This window comes from Crocuta crocuta, unplaced genomic scaffold (genome assembly GCF_008692635.1).
Source record: "Crocuta crocuta isolate KB4526 unplaced genomic scaffold, BGI_CrCroc_1.0 scaffold31, whole genome shotgun sequence".
NCBI classification, from domain to species: Eukaryota; Metazoa; Chordata; class Mammalia; order Carnivora; family Hyaenidae; genus Crocuta; species Crocuta crocuta.
Window position 1 is genome coordinate 10,738,139 of NW_027528362.1, and position 19,583 is coordinate 10,757,721.

Here is a 19,583-nt window from a genome sequence, read left to right on the forward strand (position 1 = left end):
ACCACGTGAGTGTGTAGTTAACCACAGTGAGGAATGTCTGCACATCTTTCTTCTAAACTCGCTGGACTATTTCCATCTACCAGGGTTAACAAGAATAATGTCTTCATATACCTACGTATTGTGGAGGAGTGGCAGGTAGAATAACTGGTCTTCAATTTTTGGTATTTTTTTCAACATCATTTTATTTTTCTGGGATTTTGCCATTTTTACTCCATGGTTCATCGTTTTTGGTTTTTTCTTGTCTTTGTTCGCACTGTTGCTTCCACTTGAAACGCTCTTGCTTTTTTTCTACCTGGTGGAGTGCCTCTGTCTTTCAAGGTTCAATTAAATACCAGTTTATCCAAGAATGTCTTTCTGATTACCCCATCCAAAAGTAATCAGGTGCTCTTTGGTTGTAGTTCATTCCAAAGTGATTTCTGTTCACCTTATTTTGCATACTAGATTATAAATGCCCAGAAAGCAGGAGCTATGCTGTACTTATCTCTGTAACTGCCACAGCTCCTATAATGAACTGGTTGATAGACAAATACAGGTTGTCTAATAGGTTGATAGACAAAACTATTAGCTACTCAAAATTCATTCCAAATATGCTTGAGTGCACGTGTATTTACACACATATGTATATTTGTGCACACATATGTGTACATATGTACACATAGAGGGGGAGTTACAGTCTACCATAGACTTAGGACTAACCTGAAGTTACAACTGGTCTCATTTGTCAGCATATAAAATACTGTGCTGGACAACCTGGAGCCTTGTTAAATAACAAGCAAGAAAAATCAGACCCAGCTAATTCATTTGGCCAAAATTTATATTTATACAAGATTCTATGACAACTTTATAGAATTCTACATGATAAAGACATGTGAAAAGGAATGAAGGGTCACTACTGAGGAAAAGTAAACCTACTTTCAACGATATTGAGGCCTATTAGACACAGAGTCTCTCATGAAATCTTGTTTTCCAGGCGCCTAAAGACACTGCATCTAATCTTTATAATATTTCACCTGTGTGACCCCAGAGTAAAATCTCCATCTGCCAAGTAGAAGCTAGAAGATTTTTTTGTGTGTGAAAAATATTAAGTTATTTCTCTAGGGGCTTAAATTCCCAGAGACAATGGCAATATTTCAAAACCAAATGCTAATTCACATCTACAAAGAGGACATTTCGTCGAGATGGAGAACAGTGCTCAAACTTTAATGTGCATAGGAAACTTTGAGATAGAGCTTCTTATGAATTCTAACTTTGACCTAGCAGTTCAGGGCAGCACCTGAATTCTGCTTTTCAAAATTTTCCGACAGGCAAACCAAGGATTCTTACATGTTACCTGGAAGCAAACAGAATTCCCAAATGATATTTGTTACTTTAAGGGCATTAGAAATACCTTCAAAGGAAGGCAATACTGTTTTCCATAGTTTCTACTTCAGGCCAAGTTTGAGGAGGAGAAAGAGTGAGTTTAAAAAAAAAAAAAAAAGACAGTTGATGATTTGTTTTCAACAAACATGATTTGTTGAAAAAGAACCCTTAGAAAATAAGAAACCAGTGCTAAAGATAAACCACTACCTCATTACCCATAATGAAGGTCAGGTAATTCACAAGACAGGCAGCAGGAAAGCATCACATGAAAAGCCCAAAGCAGATGATGCTCTTGACTTACACCAATGGCATTGTGATGACTAATGTAGTTTTCTATTTGATTAATTCTGCGGTGGTCATTTCAGTATGCGTATTCTGGAGTATTCAATGCAATCTGTACTTCTCAGAGATCTCAATCGATAAATCAGCCTCAGTAACACTAAGGTCACAAAGACACACTGAACTACTACCAAGTAATATAACTTCTATTTCAATTTTCAGGATCTCTGTACTGGAAATCTCAGTCTGGATTCTGATTTTGCTTCATGCTTTGAATGCTTCCTTCGATTCTAAAGTTAGGAATGTTGTGAGAGTGTGAGAGAGTACACTGGAATTCGTCCTCAATGCATTTCATGGTCATCCATATAAATTAATCTTTTTCCACATGGTGTCCTTCTGCTGCCTGGAGGACACCAGAGTTGTAGGCAACATCAACGACTGTATGAACATGTGACATATGAGCCACACCTGCTGGCCGGCCAGCACTTAGAGGTGCCAGGTGAGCGGACGACTGTGGAGCTGGGGTCCTTTCCAACTTTGACAAAGGTGGATAAAAAGTATTCTCCTCTTTCATTTTCGGGACCCTGGTTTGTAGACAGAGCTGTGGTTCCGGGGCTGCCCAGAGGTGTTTCTCCTCTTCCAGCTGCTGCTGAATGAACTGCTCACAGCTCTGGGGCTGCTTTCAGCCAGAACATCCTGGAGATTCCAGAGCTGAGTGACCTGAGAGAGCAGACCCTTACAGGATGATGCCATGATTCAGATAAATAGGCCTTTCAAGACTCTTCTTGGTCTCTTGCCCTGAGTTCTGCATTTTTAGCATGCTTCCCCCATGATGCAACAGTGCAGGTCCATGGACTGCACTTTGAGGGGCACAGAGGCAGACTGTGGACTCACACCTGAATCATCATAACCAAATACTAAATGTGTTTAACGTCAACGTATATAAAGCATACATACAAAAGTGCATATACAACAGAAGTAGATAGGGGGCACCTGGGTGGTTCAGTATGCTGAGCTTTGGACTCTTAGTTTCAACTCAGGCCATGATCTCAGGGTTCATGGGTTAAAGTCCTGCATCAGGCTCCACGTTGACAGCATGGGGCCTGCTTGGGATTCTCTCTCCCTGTCTATCTCTGCCTTTCCCTTGCCCTCTCTCAAAATAAATAAAGTTTTTTTTTAAAAAAAAGGATGTAAATCATGATGGAGATGCCATATTTTAACATAAAATAAATGTTAGCCCAGGAAAGTCTACCAGCTTTTGTAACCTCACAACTGTCATCTTAAAACATGCGTGCATAACTATATTGAACACCTCCAGGGATCCGTCACCGTTTAAATGATTCCTTGTGGCCCATAAACCATGGATATCAATTTTCACAAGAATGTCCTAGGTCTGAGACAATAAATACTACAAGGCGCAAGGGAAGCGGGTGAGTGAGCCGTGAAAGCAACAATTAACCTCAATAGCAGATCCACACTTGTCTTTTCATGCAGTAAACAAGGGCGGATGCCTGAGCACATTGCAAAATTAATTATTTGGTTACAATCAGAGGTTTCAGGATCAGATTTTGTTGTAATGACATTAGGTATAGTGGTCACACAAATCTTCACAATTAGTCTCATGAAGTCTCTGTTGTGTTATCATAAGTTTCACATACTAAGTTGCCAATAAAGGCTACAAACTGGCACGTGTGTCTTAACTTCCAGTCGTCCATCATTACAGAAGTTCACTCAAAGTTTTGTAAAGGAAAACATGACAGCCAGATGTGACACTGGACTAAAGATTATGTTAGGGGGCGCCTGAGTGGCTCAGTCAGTTAAGCTTCCGACTTCAGCTCAAGTCATGATCTCACGGTTCACGAGTTCGAGCCCTGCCTCAGGCTCTGTGCTGATGGCTCAGAGCCTGGAGCCTGCTTTGGTTTCTGAGTCTCCCTCTCTCTCTGCTCCTCCCCTGCTCATACTCTCTCTCCCTCTCTCTCTCTCTCAAAAATAAATAAAACATTAAAAAAATTTTAACTAAAAACAAGACATGTGAACACAAAAACCTCACACTACACAAGTTCTGAGATGATTCCAGATGTGGTCCGTGCCTTTAAACCAGGAGCAAGGCCATGGCGAGGCAGTATGTGGTCGTGTGTGGCCTTTACAGATACATGCAGGAAGGTGCGAGAGCAGCATGGTCCAGGCGATAATGTAAGAGTATGCCTGAATTAGCAGTAGGGAAGGAAGACATTCCAAGGAGGTGTTCTCAGTGGAAGAAAGGGTAAGAGGTTTGTGGGGAGAATGGACATCACTGGAATGGAGGCTTCATCTGGGAGAAGCAGCAATTCGGAGGAGGGGGAGAGCAACATTATGGGCCGCTTCCACGTTCTGCTTAACAATGTGCTTTTTCTTCCTTCAACAGATACTACTGAAAATCTATCTGAACAGCAAGGAACAAGATATGTAAAGAGGCAGGCCCTCGTACTAAAAAATTTGGAATTTTGTCTAATGATAGGAAGGCATTCTTGTAGATATAAACAGCTGCACATATCATGATTCCCGAAGTATCTCTTTCAATAATTTTGAAACATTTGCGTCAGTGTATGTTTCTGGGTACATACACACTCTCTAGTCTGAGAAAGAGTGAGCATGACCGAGAGGAACAATGTCAGTTGCCTGGTGGGGAAGCATGGAGGTCTCAGAGCAGTGGTATGAAAGATGCTTGTCGGGGATACCTAGGGGGCTCAGTAGGTTAAGTGTCTGACTTCGGCTCGGGTCATGATCTCACGGTTCAAGGGTTTGAACCCCGAGTTGGGCTCAGAGCCTGAAGCCTGCTTCAGATTCTGTGTCTCCCTCTCTCTCTGCTCCTCCCCAACTAGTGCTCTGTCTCTCTCAAAAATAAACATTAAAAAAAAAGTTTTTTAAAGAAAGACGCTTGTGTGTTTTGCAACAGACTCTGTCTTATGCTAAGGAGTTAATGGATTAAGAAAGAATAGCAAACTGCAAGGTCAGGACAATTATCTGCCACAGTGTCTTAAGAAGACTCCTTTATTTTGGTAGAAATGGGTAGAGGAAATGGGTACATGTGTGCTTCTCATGTCCTGCACACGGACCTGGCTCTCATGAATTCAGACCCGTATTCCAATTAGCGCAGGAGACCGCGTCCCAGACAGAAGCCATCAGCCAACACTCTATCTTGTTTCCTCTGTCCTACCCGCTCAGCACCTCCATCCATCCATCCTCTCTGCTTGGAGCCTCAATTAGCTACCTTCAATGGCTATTTTTGCCCCTCTCTTTCAGACTTCATTGCTGGGAATTGCTGATCTCTCCCCAGGGACTCTGCCGCTCTTAGCAGAGTTTCTTTCACTGAACCCTACTGCCTCTCTCCTCCAGCTGTGTCCTGAGGGGACCGTGGAAGCCATCCAGAAACCACTAGTCTCTTTGGTTTATGTAAAGTCAGAGCAAGTTACAGCAATAACTCCTGGGTCATCTTCAACATTCTAGAGTGTGAATTGTCTAGTAATAACCTATAATTCTACTAAAATACCAAATTATTTCCCATTCCAATCAGCAACGATTTATGACTAAGATAGAAATATGAAATATATTTGACATAAACATGTCAATAAGACAAAAACATGTCAATATAATTCTGTTGACTTAAAAAGGAAAATAATTTTCATATCTTTTAAACACAGCAGGGGAAGAAAATAATTTAAGTAAAACGTTAATTTTGTAGTAACTGTTTATAATTCCTGTCTATAAAATTGAATCCCATCACCATCCTCCAGTTAATGAAAAGCGGGGGTCACTATGAGGTTATATCTTTGGCAGATGCAATTAGTTCTTATATTTTCTTGCTTTCCTAAAGCAAAGACCATCGCGAAAAGGAGATCAATGCAGACCGTATGGCATTGGCAAATTCTTCCATATACGATTGGGTTTGGTTATTCTCACTATTTGTCAAGGGGTGAATTGTTCCCCCTACCAAAAAGAAAACGTGTTGTATTTCTAACCCCTAGTACTTTAGAATGTGATGAGATTTGGAAATAGGGTCCTTGCAAACATAATATCAAGATGAGGTCATATCAGAGTAGGGTAGGTCCCTTATCCAATGTGACTGTAGATGATCATTGTAAAGACAGAGACATACAGGAGATACCAGCTGAAGACTGGAGTGATGTACCTTATCTATAAGGCAAGGTAAACGTGGGGATGACCAGAAGCTTGGACAGAGATTGACCAGATTCTCCCTCAAAAGCCTGTGTAAGTATCAATCCTGCAAACAACTTGCCTTTGGACTTCCAGCTTTCAGAACTATAAGACAATACATTTCTGTTCTTCTGCCCCATCTAATTTATGGCTCCTTGTTACAGCAGTATAAGGAAACTAATATATGGTTAAATATTGCTGATAAAAGGAGATTCAGTAGAGCAAAATGAAAATTCAGTTGTAGAAGCAAGTCATGTCAAGTATGCTAGCCTTTCAGCCTTCATCTCAAATACACACACACACACACACACACACACACACACACGTGCTGCATCAAGGTAAATTTCTCATTCTTTTCAAAGAGAAATGTGTGATTTCCATAATGTGGAATGTTGTGTGCAGAGCAAGTGGAACTTCGGGCACCCTGAGAAAAGGACCCACCCTCTGGAGTTCAAGGAAGAAGAATATTTTGAGTCAGTGTGATGCATGCTGGGCAAGAGGAAAGGCAAGCAAGATAAGTAAGAATATGGGCGGCAGAAACGCGCACCTACCTCCTCACGGGCCCTGGCGTCTGCCATACTCACATAATTGTTCAGTTTCCTCTACCATCCTCAGAAACGTCCTGGTTTGATGATTAATTACATTTTTACATAACGACAGTCTAGCGATACAACTTCTAGTTCTTCTTTGTACCCTATCCACTCCTGTCTTCAGCAAGTCACCAAGGATCCTTTGTAAAATGGGAATTGTGATATTATATCTTCTCTCCCAAGGTCAGCCATAAAATATAAAATGACAAGAGAGAAGTGAACATGCTTTCAGAGTTAGAAATATTATTCAAACGCCAGACGCTTTTATCACAATCCCAGCCAAGTATTAGTACTCGGTTACAGGAGCTGTTTCCCGAAATCTATTCTCTTCTTTTATAGCTTGTACCAGGTATTATTCCTTTCCTAGGTGGCCAATTCAATATGCTCTGGACCTAATTCCTTTGCACAAGTAGTTGCCTCTGACGTTCTCTAATTAAGGGGAAAGAAAGAAGAAAGGAACTAACATTTACCTCAAGCCTACAACCTTATAAGCCCTCAGCGAGGCACTGGACGTATATTATGACAGCAAATCCTGTTACTTATTAAACTTTCATTACAAATCAGGCACTGTGCTAAGCAGCTTGCATACATTAGATATTGTAATGCTGACCACCCGTACTGGAAATTGTTACAACAACCCTTATTATAAAGAAAGCAATGGAGAGGCACCTGGGTGGCTCAGTAGGTTAAGCATCCGACTTTGGCTCAGGTCATGATCTCACGGTTTGTGGGTTCGAGCCCCGTGTCAGGCTCTGGGCTGACAGCTAACTCAGAGCCTGGAGCCTGTTTCAGATTCTGTGTCTCCCTCTCTCTCTGTCCCTCCCCCGCTCACGCTGTCTCTCTCTCCCTCTCAGAAATAAATAAAACATTAAAAAATTAAAAAAAAAAAAAAAGAAAGCAATGGAAGCCCAACACATAAAGCCACAATAATTCTGAACATGATTTCAGATTTGAAGTGTTTGATTCCAAGGGCAGTTCTCTGCTTCTGAGCTACATGACCTTGACCCACGCATTTAACACTCCTGTTCTCCCTACTTGTCTGGCAACGGGCACAATCATAGTACCTCATGAATTGGTTTATTATGAAGATTAAATGAATTAATACACGAAAAAGTTTAAAGAGGACCTAGTACATCATAAGTGCTCTGTATGTGACAGTGATGGTGGCTTGCTACTATTGTCATTACTGTTGTCATTAATATTATAAATATCATCATCATTATCTTTATGTGTCCAAGGGCACACAACCAGTAGGTGACAAAGTAGGATTCAAATTAGGTATTTGGGGCACTGACCCATTTATTCAGTCAACGATTTATTTAGTGTGTGCTGTGGTGCCAAGAATAAAATGATGGGCTGCACTGGACGTTCTTACTTATACAGCTATTGGTTTTACTCTAGATGGGCTCACATTTTATCAGAAAGATAAATTTAAGCTGACTCTGTGACAGTTGTGAGAGGTACAGAGAGGAGCACACAGTAGGTGTACACCTCTCATTCTAGGGGAATCTTGTAAGTCTATATCTGAAAGTTGAGTCCACAGTTAACCATACAATGGGTGGGGGGAGAAAGAGAATAAAGGTCCTGAAACTGGAGGCTGAATGGGGACTAGAAAGACTGTGTCTGTACAGCAGATTTTGAGAGGAGTTAGAGAAAAAAATCAACCAGCACAGACAAGAGCCTGAGTACCTAACCTCTAGATATTAGCCTTGGAGGATGCTGCAAAAAATAACAATAAGCACATCTGTTTCAAAACTATTTATTTAAATGAAAAGCTGTCCAATTTTAACCTAAATAAATGAATGAATCATTGTCTGGCATCCAACATCATTGGAAACCACTTTATATATTTTATAAAATCTCCTAAACATACTACAGCAGAATGATAAAAGTAAGAAAGTCTATATCAACACAAATGAGGAAGACCAGTTAAAGTGCTCTTAACCCTCTTCCTCCTCATCCAAGAATTATCACTGGTTAGGCTCCAATAAATAAAAATAGTGACTCCAATAAATTAAGTATCACAAGAAACTATCCTCCATATAATGTCCACTTATTGCCTTAAACATAGTTATTTAGTTGTTATTATTTTCTTCAGACTAAATCGCTGGTTCTCAAATTATGTACTTTCAGAACATCTGGGATCTATACTAAAGTTTTACATNGACCTTCCCAGTTCCCTAGGGAGAAAAATAGTAGACAAGATGGTTTCCATTTTAAGTTTCCTTCAAAATATTTCTTAATGTTCTGGACCTACTTCTGCATGTCTGAAACACACATCATTAATAAAAAGGCAGCAAAAGGTATTACTAGAAAACTTAGAAATACATAATAATTTCTGTCATTGACTTGGGTAATTGTAGTTATATATTATTCTACTTGTATAAGTTCTACCATTTTTTATCACTGAATACACTAATTTTATTTTTTTATTTATTTCTTATTTTTTTAATGTTTATTTTTAAGAGACAGAGAGACAGAGCAGAGGAATGGCAGAGAGAGAAGGAGACATAGAATCTGAAGCAGCCTCCAGGCTCTGAGCTGTCAGCACAGAGCCCGACATGGGGCTCAAACCCACAAATCCCGAGATCATGACCTGAGCCGCAGTCGGCCGCCCAACCAACTGAGCCACCCAGGCGCCCCAATACACTAATTTTATAAGATTCTCACCAAAGGCCAAGAGCTACCTTGCTTGATGGCAAGCTGCCCCGCCCTACTGGCACCCCATTCCATGCGTGTTACCTACAGTTTTCTTCCCCCTGCTTTTCACTGCGCGTTTACATTGATGTGATCGTCTTGACAATCCGAGCTCCTTGGTTTGGTCTTTGAGCCTTTCTGTTCAATGACCTCTGGGAGAGCTGGCCAGGCAACATATGGTGAGGTACCATAACATCAAGGAGATTTCCCCACTGTGGTGACCTCTTTGTTTTCTGTCCCCACTGCTTTCAGCCAGGGGGGAAATATTATGACAATGTTAGGAGAGGAAACAGATGACTAGACACTGCAACATCATTAGGCCAAGCTTTATTGTTTGTGTATATGTACCCACACAGCATCTGCAAATATCTATTATCTGTGTCTGTATCTATATCTATATACCTACGTCTATGTTTATAGAGACGGGTAGAGACCTTGACATCAATATATGATGAAGTACTCTAGTGAAGGGACTCTGTCTCACCTAAGTGAGAAAAATTAAGAAGAGGAAAGCCAAGCATACTTGACTTCTTAAAACCAGTACCTAAAAATTATTGTGACTGTGTCAAAATGGCCATCTTGTGCTGTCAGACACGTATAAAGCATAACAGCTAATACCAAGAAGTTTCTGCTTTCACAAATATTTTCACCAGACGACCAAGATCCGTAAAATCAGGGGGAACAGTGCAAAATCCCCCGGAACAGATGGAGACGTATTTTAGGGGAGTCTACACTTTTTCTAGCAAAATATTCTCTGTGCTCAGGCCAACTACATGGTATCGAGTCAAACCCTTCGAACAGCTGTGGTTGATCTGTCACTTCCCAGCCACTGGGCTAAAAGAAACACTAAGGTTATGAAGCGATTTGTCTCACAACCTGGGAGTGCCCGGTGCATGGAAGACACATAGTCCCTGCTTTTCAAGTCCGTGCAAATCACTGTGTCCTTAACATGCGCTCTCTAAACCAAGAGTTGCTCCTCAGCCACGGAAAGAGACGTCCAGCAGATATGTATCTGCCACTTCGCTGACTGAGACATACCACCGAATGGAAAGGAGCTGTGCTGCTGGCGTGGGCGCACCAGACATCCTAGCACCACACGTGCAAGCAGTTTGGCAGAAGAATAGTGAAATCCCACAACTGCCTTCAATTTGCAGCTTTGCTGTGTTAATCGCCATGTATGGACTTTCGCTGCACCACAAATGTTCAACAGGCCATGAACACCCATTTCCAAAGCGCTGGGTACCATCAGAATGTGTTCTGGATAAATACGGTCCAACGGGGTTTCTAAATCTCTCCCTAAAATGTTTATCTAACAACAAAATTCCAAGGGGAGTATCTGGTTGATGCGGATGGACCCCGACGGCTTGCTTATGTAAGCGACGGCTTACTCAAGTCCCATATCGTCTTGATTAGTTATCACAGCTTAGCCCAGAGGCTCACAAGCCGACTTACATAATATTTACCAATTTAGTTCCGACTATATGTGTATGTATATAAATGTATGTGTTTCTGCCTATATCTACACATACATGGTTACACTAGCGATGGCTTACTCAAGTCCCATATCGTCTTGATTAGTTATCACAGCTTAGCCCAGAGGCTCACAAGCCGACTTACATAATATTTACCAATTTTGTTCCGACTACATGTGTACGTATATAAACGTATATGTTTCTGCCTATATCTACACATACATGGTTACACTACTTAAGCACAGATTTAGAAAATGAGAATAGATTTATAAATGAGGACAGATTTAAAAATGAAATGAAATGGTCTCTCATGAGATCACTTAGTAAATAGAATTCCTAACTGTTTATAGTCATCATAAATGAAAATAGATACCTTGCTTGCATCATTTATAAAACCTGGTCTTGCTAAAATAGTCCTGAAATATCATCTGCATTTATTTAAGCCTACTAAATTAATAAATATTTAAACTAATAAATATTACCTAGATTTGGGGGGCATTGAAGGGAATGAAATATTTAGAGAGTACCTATTATTAAACCTTTATAAATATTTGAGGAATATATTATGTCTACAATAAATCACATCCTTTAGGGTCTCATCAACTAGCTGTTTTAAATTCCTCTTTATCTAGGTCACATTAGCCTCCTTTTAAAAATAGCTATATTTTAGCTCTTTTTTTTTTTGTTCGCTATAAAAATACAAAACATAAGGTAGAGAGAGATCAACCATAATGGCTCCATCAGAGGCTACCAGTAGTTCCGTTGATGATTATCCTTCATGTTGAGTTACAAAGTGGATGTAATAGTACAGTGAGCTTTTCTGCAGTTGCACCCCTTCTTCCAGGAGGGGCCTGTGGCTCACGGCCACCTGAGAACCTTAGTCAACCTCACTGAGGGCAGTAGTAATAAAATGAAGCTGTATCATCCCTAGCAATCAAGTAAATAAAACAGACACCTTTTATATTAGACACCAAACTAACACAAACAATGGCTTAGCAATTCCAAATGCCGCTGGAAAAAGGCTAAGTTGTAAAGAACGATGTGCTCACCCAAACCTGATCTTTTTAAATCAAGTGAAATCAGACATAAAGAAAATGTATGAGTAGGTCACTAAAAAGTCATTTTCCTTCAAGTGGAATTTTACTACAAAACACATGGAAATGTAGACCTATTAGCACTAACAATGACAGGAGAAATACCTATTGAAATCTGCAATCAATTCACCATCTCACATATTGGCTGGGGTAATGATATGTATAATCAATACAGACTTAAACAGATGGATTAAGTGTCAAGCGGAATATTTTAGAATTGTGATCAGCCTATGAGAAGCCTTATATCCACATATGTAAAACATAAGAAAAACCTCTTATTACGAACATGCTTCATGTTCAAGCAACATTCAAAGAGCACTGATTCCATTTAAAACACAAAACAAATTCCATTAAAATAAACTGATGCAACCCAATTTCTAAACTGATCATTGTCATATATTGATTTCACATATTCAGTTCAAAACAGTCACAGAGAGGCACAGAATCTGGACTTCTGCTCCATTCTTTGTTTCAAGGAGCATCTGATCCATAAAAAGAATCAACTAAAAGCTACAGAAATACAAGCAAATTCATCTTTATTGTCATATCACAGAAAGAGCCCAAAAGTGACTCAGAGTTCCTTTTTATAATTTTATTTTGTACTCTGCCTAAGGGAAGCAGGCAACTGACAACAGAAAGAATTAGAAATTGGGGTTGGGGAGGAAAGGGGTACCTGGGGGGCTCAGTCGGTTAAGTGGCCAACTTTGGCTCAGGTCATGATCTCACCGTTTCTGAGTTTGAGCCCTGCGTCGAGTTCTGTGCTGACAGCTCAAAGTCTGAAGCTTGCTTTGGATTCTGTGTTTTCCTCTCTCTCTGGCCCTCCCTCATTCATTCATTCATTCATTCATTCTCTCTCTCTCTTTCTCTCTCTCTCTCTCTCTCAAAAATAAATAAACACTTAAAATTTAAAAAAAAGAAATTGGGCATGTGGGGGGGGGAGTGTAAGAGAGCCAGAGGGAAGATGCAACAGGAAAGGGGAGACTATAAAGAGAGATTCAGGTGCAGAAAATGATACAGAGGTATTCTACCCCCACCCCCACCCCAATGCCACCACCACCCCTGTGCTTCTCTTGCACAGAAAAAATAAATAAATAAATGTCCCATAGGCACAGAAACCGAGAAAAACTTAACAACATGGAAATTCACACCACCTGACCTTCTACAGTAGTTTCTCCTAAGTTAAAGTCACACTGTGCTTTGTGACTAGATGCATCAACGGTGTGTCACTTCCTGTTACTTTCCTCCAGGGCAAGACGAAGGATTTCAAGGACAAGGATTCCCTCTCCCTGCTCAACATTTGAACGTGACAGGGCAGCAGAGGCAGCTTCTAGCACCGGTTAGCGCTCAGGTAGCAATGAGAGGTTGTCCAATGCCATTCTAGTGTCTTAAGATGCTCTGCTGTGCTTTATAAGATTTAGTTTCATCGTCCACATCAGAATATTCTACGGTCACATATCCATATATCAATTAGGGGACAAGAACATTCTTTCTGAGAAGTAACCTAGAATCACATTAGTACCTTACAGCTAGGGAGAATGTTATCAACTGTCTCACATGCTCCCTAGTAATAGTGCAAGAGTTACATGAATGCCTCTATATATGTGTACATCTAGTTGACCACTGAAGAACACAGGGTCCACTTACATGCAGATTTTTTACAGTACAGGATTATAAATGTATTTATCTTCCTTAATATTTCTCAATGGCACTTGGTTTTCTCTACCACATTTTATTATAAGAATACAGTATATAATACCTACAGCATACAAAATATGTGTTAATTATTTATGTTACCAGTAAGGCTACCAGTTAACAGTAGGCTGTCAATGGTTAAGTTTATAGGGAAGCATAAGTTATATGTAGATTTTCAACTATGTGGAGGGTTGGGACCCCTTACCCCCAGTTGTTTGAGGGCCAACTGTATATATATACATACAGTGAGTATATATACATATATATATATATATATATACACATATACATATCCTCACAATGTCATTTATAATAGACATTTTCTCCACTTATATATGCCAGCATACTCTACTCTAAAATATACCTTAAGGCACTGTTAAATCATTACAAAGTATTTTTCTCTTTTCATGTTTCTATGTAAGAAGAGATCCATTTAAAGAGTAGGGAGGCATTATAAAGGAAAGAAACATGGAGAAAGCAAGAGTTCCCAGCAATCACTACTAGGCACTTCTCGGGACCTACAGAGTGAGCAAGAGCCACTGCGAGGAAGACTGGCCTGCACGCAGATCTCAGCTCTGTCACTTGAGTCCTGTGTCCTTGACCAAGTCATCACACCTATTTCAGGCTCAGTTTCCATAACTGAAAATGAAGTCCAAGCACTCTACCTTCTGAGATTCATTTCTGAATAAAATCAGATGTTGCATCTACAGTGCTTTGAACAGTATCTGGCCTATAGTAAGCACTCAATAAATGGGTAATTGTTTATTTCTAAAATTATGGCTCTGGCAGGCTATATATTATACACTTGTGGCAAGCTACTTTACCACTCTGATTCTCGGCTTCTCTTCTGCAAAGTGAAAATAAACTTACATATCTATAGATGAAGTCCTTTGCAGGATTAGGGATATTCTATGAAACTTCCCCAACATGAAGAGGCACAACAAACGATATTAACACAGTAATTTTAAAACAACTTAGGATATGAACAAGATCATTGCGACTTATTTTTTGCTACTAATTTAGATCTCCAGAAAACACTTAAGAATAGGATTGGACAGGGACGCCTGGGTGGCTCAGTCAGTTAAGCGTTTGACTCTTGATTTCCACTCAGGTCATGATCTCATGGCTCATGTCAGGTTCTGCACTGACACGGCAGAGCCTGATGGGGATATTCTCTCTCTCTCTCTTTCTCTCTGCCCCTGCCCAACTCATATTCTCTCTCTCAAAATAAATAAACATTAAAAAAGAAGACTAGGACTGGACAATTTGAACCATCCTTTGAATAAGTTTTCCTCTATCTTTAACACCTAATAAACAAGTAGAAGAAGATGAAATCAAATCTTTTTTTTTTTAAGTAGAACCATCAATTCTTAAAATTCACACTACCAGTAGAAGTGAGAAATAAGAGTAACTGATTGTAGATGCAGCAAATTCTTTAGAGTTTAGAAACAGAATGCTTAAAAAATTGTTCATAGGGGCACCTGGATGGTTCAGTTGGTTAAGCGTCTGATTCTTGGTTTCCGGTCAGGTCATAATCCCGCAGTTCGTGGGTTTGAGCCCTGCCATCAGTCTCTGCAATGACGGTGCAGAGCCTGCTTGGGATTCTCTGTCTCCCTCTCTCTGCCCCTCCCCTGCTCATTCTCTCTCTGTCTCTCTTTGTCTCTCTGTCTCTCTCTCTCTCTCTCAAAATAAATTTAAAATATATGGAGAACTGTTCCATTAACCATAACTAAACCAGCCAGTCCCCCGTAGATCAAAGGCTGCAAATGGACACAGCTCAGTCCCACTCCTACACTGGGGTATGGTCCCTACTTTGAAAATGTCATTAGTGTAGAGCCCCCAAATATCTAAACTTCCAAATCTACTTTAGTTTGTCCTAGAATTACAATAGTCTCCAACAGTGACCGGAGTTATCTAAGGCATTCTCTTGTTGAGAGCTACCTAAACTTCAGAGGGTGTTGTGTGAGGCTTCGTGACCCATGGAGTCTGGCATTGTAAGTATCAACGAGGACCAAGGTCAACTGTATAGATGATGCAGCTGTTGTATGCCTCAAGTTGTAGAGGTCAAATAGTTACTTGGCCATGGTGCATTGTGAATTCTCCAGATATCCAGGATAGTGACTTGAGTTCACTAATCAAGAAGAGCTCTCCATCTTTGGGACAGATATTTTTCATAATTATTCATAACTGGGCTTTACTTTCTAAAATAGACCTCAAAGTATCATGTTTCATAGGTAAATAATACAGACTCTCCAGAGACCCAATGATCCTTCTAATTGCTTGCGAGCCGTTTTCCCACTATTTTTCTCAAAAGTGCAGGATTTACCAGTAGCCTGTCTGAGAGTTGTCTGGTGTAATTAGGAAGATATCTTAATGACCGGGTTGAAATCTCAGTAGGACCATTGCAAAAGGTCATCAGAAGGCTTTGTTCTCTCTGACTTTGAGTAGTCAATTAAATCTTGAGTGACCTAAACTGTCATTTTTTTCTTCCCTTTGTAAAGAATTTCCTTTTCACTGTGTCTACTTTGCTTCTGGCAATTCTTTTGTTGCATTCTTGGGTTTGGCCTAAATTTTCCTTGACCTTTAGCGTCCTTGTAGTCATTTATATTCTTCCTTCTGAGGAAGCAGGGAGTTTGCATTTAACACCTTAAATAAAATCACTGGGCACGCATTTTTCTTCCCAAAGGGCATAAAACCATTTCATTTGAAAATCTACTTATAAGATATGTAATATTTTACCTTGCAGCTTAGATTTGTATTATGTTAGTGATTAAAGCTCAAAAAATCTAACCAAAACACAAAACTAATGCAACCTTTAACTTTACTTTTTGGATGTTTCCAAATCACAAATTTGTATATTCCTTTAAGAGTATATTTTAATATAAATTTTTTATTAATATAGTATAAGTATTTGAATTTTTATTTTTAAAATGTATTGCAACTGAACATATAAATAGATTTTAAGTCTATATATTATGATCATAATTAACACAGCATAACATTTAATGGCTATCAAATTGACTAGAAGCCATCATATCTATATCTATATTCATCCACCTATCTATCTATATGTAGATAGATAGATAGATAGATGTATATATTATACCTCAGTGAGACATTTGAGGAGTTATATGAAATACTATGTGAAAAAAATCTTTTATTAACAAAGTAGGGAATATATCAGCAAAGGATAAATTAATCTGAAATGTGCGGTATCATTTACAATAGCCTTTCCTAAAACATACTGAAAAAAGAGAGAAATTCTGTGGTGAAATGGCTATGGGAAATACAGTAATTAGATCTCTTCTTGGGTCATGGTCTTGCATATTATCCTATTATAATAAAAGCTCTGAGATCTTGGGTCTTAGGTAAGAGAACATTTGTTAACCCCTCCGAAAGCAGTGTTCTAAGAAACACACTTCTTAAAATGTGGTATTCAAAAATTATATGCAAAATCTCTACCATTTGCGATTGTTCCCAGTTAAAAATTAATGTTTGGATTTTATGGAATGGAAAATTTCAGGATAGATCTTTATTACCTATTACATTAAAAACAGGTTTCTTACATCTTATATTTGCTTTATTTAATGAACATTAAATGAATGTCTAGAATGTGCTTTGCTAAGCTCAAGTAATTTAGGATGAATAATTCACATTCTTACTTTTAATGTAAGAATTGCCTCAAAGGATAAAGTGAAAGTTCTAGTTCTTAATGAAGGTAAACAGTATATTGGCTCGGTGTCTACCGAAATTACAGTCTTGTGATACATACTTTATTCAGATCTTTGACATATTCCAGCTTGATTATATTCTACCTTGATGGATTATTTTCAATTTTCTTATCAGAAACATGAGTGAAAACAAAAACAGTGCCAAAATATGCAAACCTATCTTGATATATATGATAAATCACTGGTCAGGATTATAAATCACACTCATGGAATAAGCTAGGTTAAAAACAATGTTGAATGTAGACTGCTATTTTTGTTTGCAGCTACTATATGTCAATGCTTTGAAGCTATTAATAGAATAATCCTGTCGCTACTTTGCCACGGGGTGAAAATAAGAATTTTATAAAATAATCTCAGGGGCGTGATATTTTGTTCTTGTTCTAACCATCTGTCTCCATTTCCCCCATAAATTCTCTAAAACAAAACAAAACAAAATATTATCATACAAAAATTTTCTCTTACATTTAATAAAAACAAGTTTTGACTTCTTTATCACTGAAAAATAACAATAAATATCACTATTTGGTATGAATCTAAGATCAACTAGGTTGAAAATGTCGCTTATGTTTTCAATCCTGCTAAAGACCATTTTTTCCCTTAAATGATAAACTTCAAGTACCTTTAAGCATTCATCATTCAACTAACTACTTAAGTCAGCCTGTTATGCTTCTATTCATCAACGATTAATTGAGTGTGTACTATGCTACAGATACTGAGCTAGAATATTTACCCCTAATGAATTCGAGAAGAGCAGCCACTTATTTCAATCATTTCTCTCGACGTTTCCAAGGTGCTGAAAAAGGCTTGTTGTGGTAGCAGAAATTCCGGGTCAGTCTCAATGTGTGTATTTGCCTTCATGTGCGCAGGTGTGCTGCAGAGCCCTGAGTCTGTATGTCATGCCCTACCTTTTGCGAATGGTTTGCAAACCCTAGTGGTAGCTTCTCCAGGGAGCTCTCAACAGGTTCAATTCAATTCAATTCAACTCAACTCAAAACTCTCATAAGACTTTTAAATCGGCTAGGAAAATGAAGACTCTAAGAAATCACTACTGGAATCCACAGCAATTTGAACACGATTTTATTCTGGCATTTCTTTCCAAATTGGGAGGACAAAACCCTCGAAAAAAAATGCAGTCGCAGATTTTACAGAAATGCTATATTCAGTTCACTTTTCCTGATGAGGTGAACTGTTTTGAACAAATTACAACCTCTCCAAGTCTAAATTTTTCACAAGATGGAGTTAAAAATACCTCTGACCTAACACACAGTATATCACTCTGGGTGTTACATTTTCTATTGTTTACTAATTCACCCAACAGATATTTACTGAATTCCTAGTGCGCGTACGGCTCCATGCTGAGCAATGGGGGAAGGGATGGTTAGGAAAACAGTCCTGTCTCTGTACCCATGCCCTCTAAGCGAACAGATCGCCATTAAATTAGCCATGCTCTGAAGGAGCCAAAAATTTTCTTCAAGGACCAGGCAGAAATCCCAATTTTTATGGACCTCTCTCCCTCTTTCCAGAATGAGGAGGGCACTTTCCTCGCCAGTATCTCTATTCTGCATGTCTAGACAATATGGCCCAGAGACTACGTCAAACTGTAGTTCTTGATGGGAATTCTCATGTCTCCCGTTGGGTTATCAACGTCATTTGGCTGCAAACAACACGTTCTACCCTAAACTAGACAACATGTCATATGCTCTCGCATGTTACTTCCCTCACTCTTTCCAACAGTGTGAGAAAGCGCCAACCCCCCCCCCCCCCCCCCCCCCTCTCCNGGAGGCTCAGTGGATCTCAGCTTAGTTAGGAAAGGACTGAGCAGGCTGGCCGCGGGGCATGTGGCCTGGACCTGCTCAGTGGTGAGATCTTAGTAACAGTGGCACATCAAAGTGTCCTAAAGTGCCAGCTGAGACCTTGTTTTCTCACAGGCGCAACTTGCCGGGCTCAGTGGCCGTAGGGGAGAAGGAAGGATCGTGGCCCATGAGCTCCAGCTTCCAAAAGCAGTCAGGAGAAAACGAGACACATGTGCACACTGACCTAACTCTGGGGTCAAGTTCAAGTCTTTTTTTAAACCACTGTTATCAGTAGAAACACTGAGCTCGAGCAGCTCAGCGGGGTGACCGGCAATGAAGGGCAGTGATGAGTTATCTGGGCTCCGGAGCCAGACAGGCTGGGTTCTGGGTCCGTCTCCATCCCTACCCAGCTGAGCGGGAGCCCGGGGTAAGAGCCTCATGCCCTCAGTGTCCTCATCCGTAAGAGGGGGCTGGGGATCAAAGCTGAGTCACAGGGCTGGAGCGAGGATTTGGCGAGGAAGTGCACAGAAACGGGTCTGGAGCGCGCTGAGCGTCTAGGCGCCACGGTAACACAGCCGTCCACACACACAGAACCCATCACAGGTTTTCACCAGCCTCACATCCTGAGAAGTGCGGTCCCCAAGCCAGAGTCCAGGGTGACTCATGAGCTCTTAGACTGCAT

At 39.9% G+C, this 19,583-nt stretch overlaps 1 protein-coding gene and 1 pseudogene across 1 annotated transcript in view; both read right to left on the minus strand.

Moving 5' to 3' along the window:
- NALF1 (NALCN channel auxiliary factor 1) overlaps positions 1-19,583 on the minus strand; it is a 638,784-nt gene that overhangs the window by 539,788 nt on the left and 79,413 nt on the right.
- LOC144223238 (PIH1 domain-containing protein 2 pseudogene) lies at positions 1,880-2,391 on the minus strand (annotated as a pseudogene).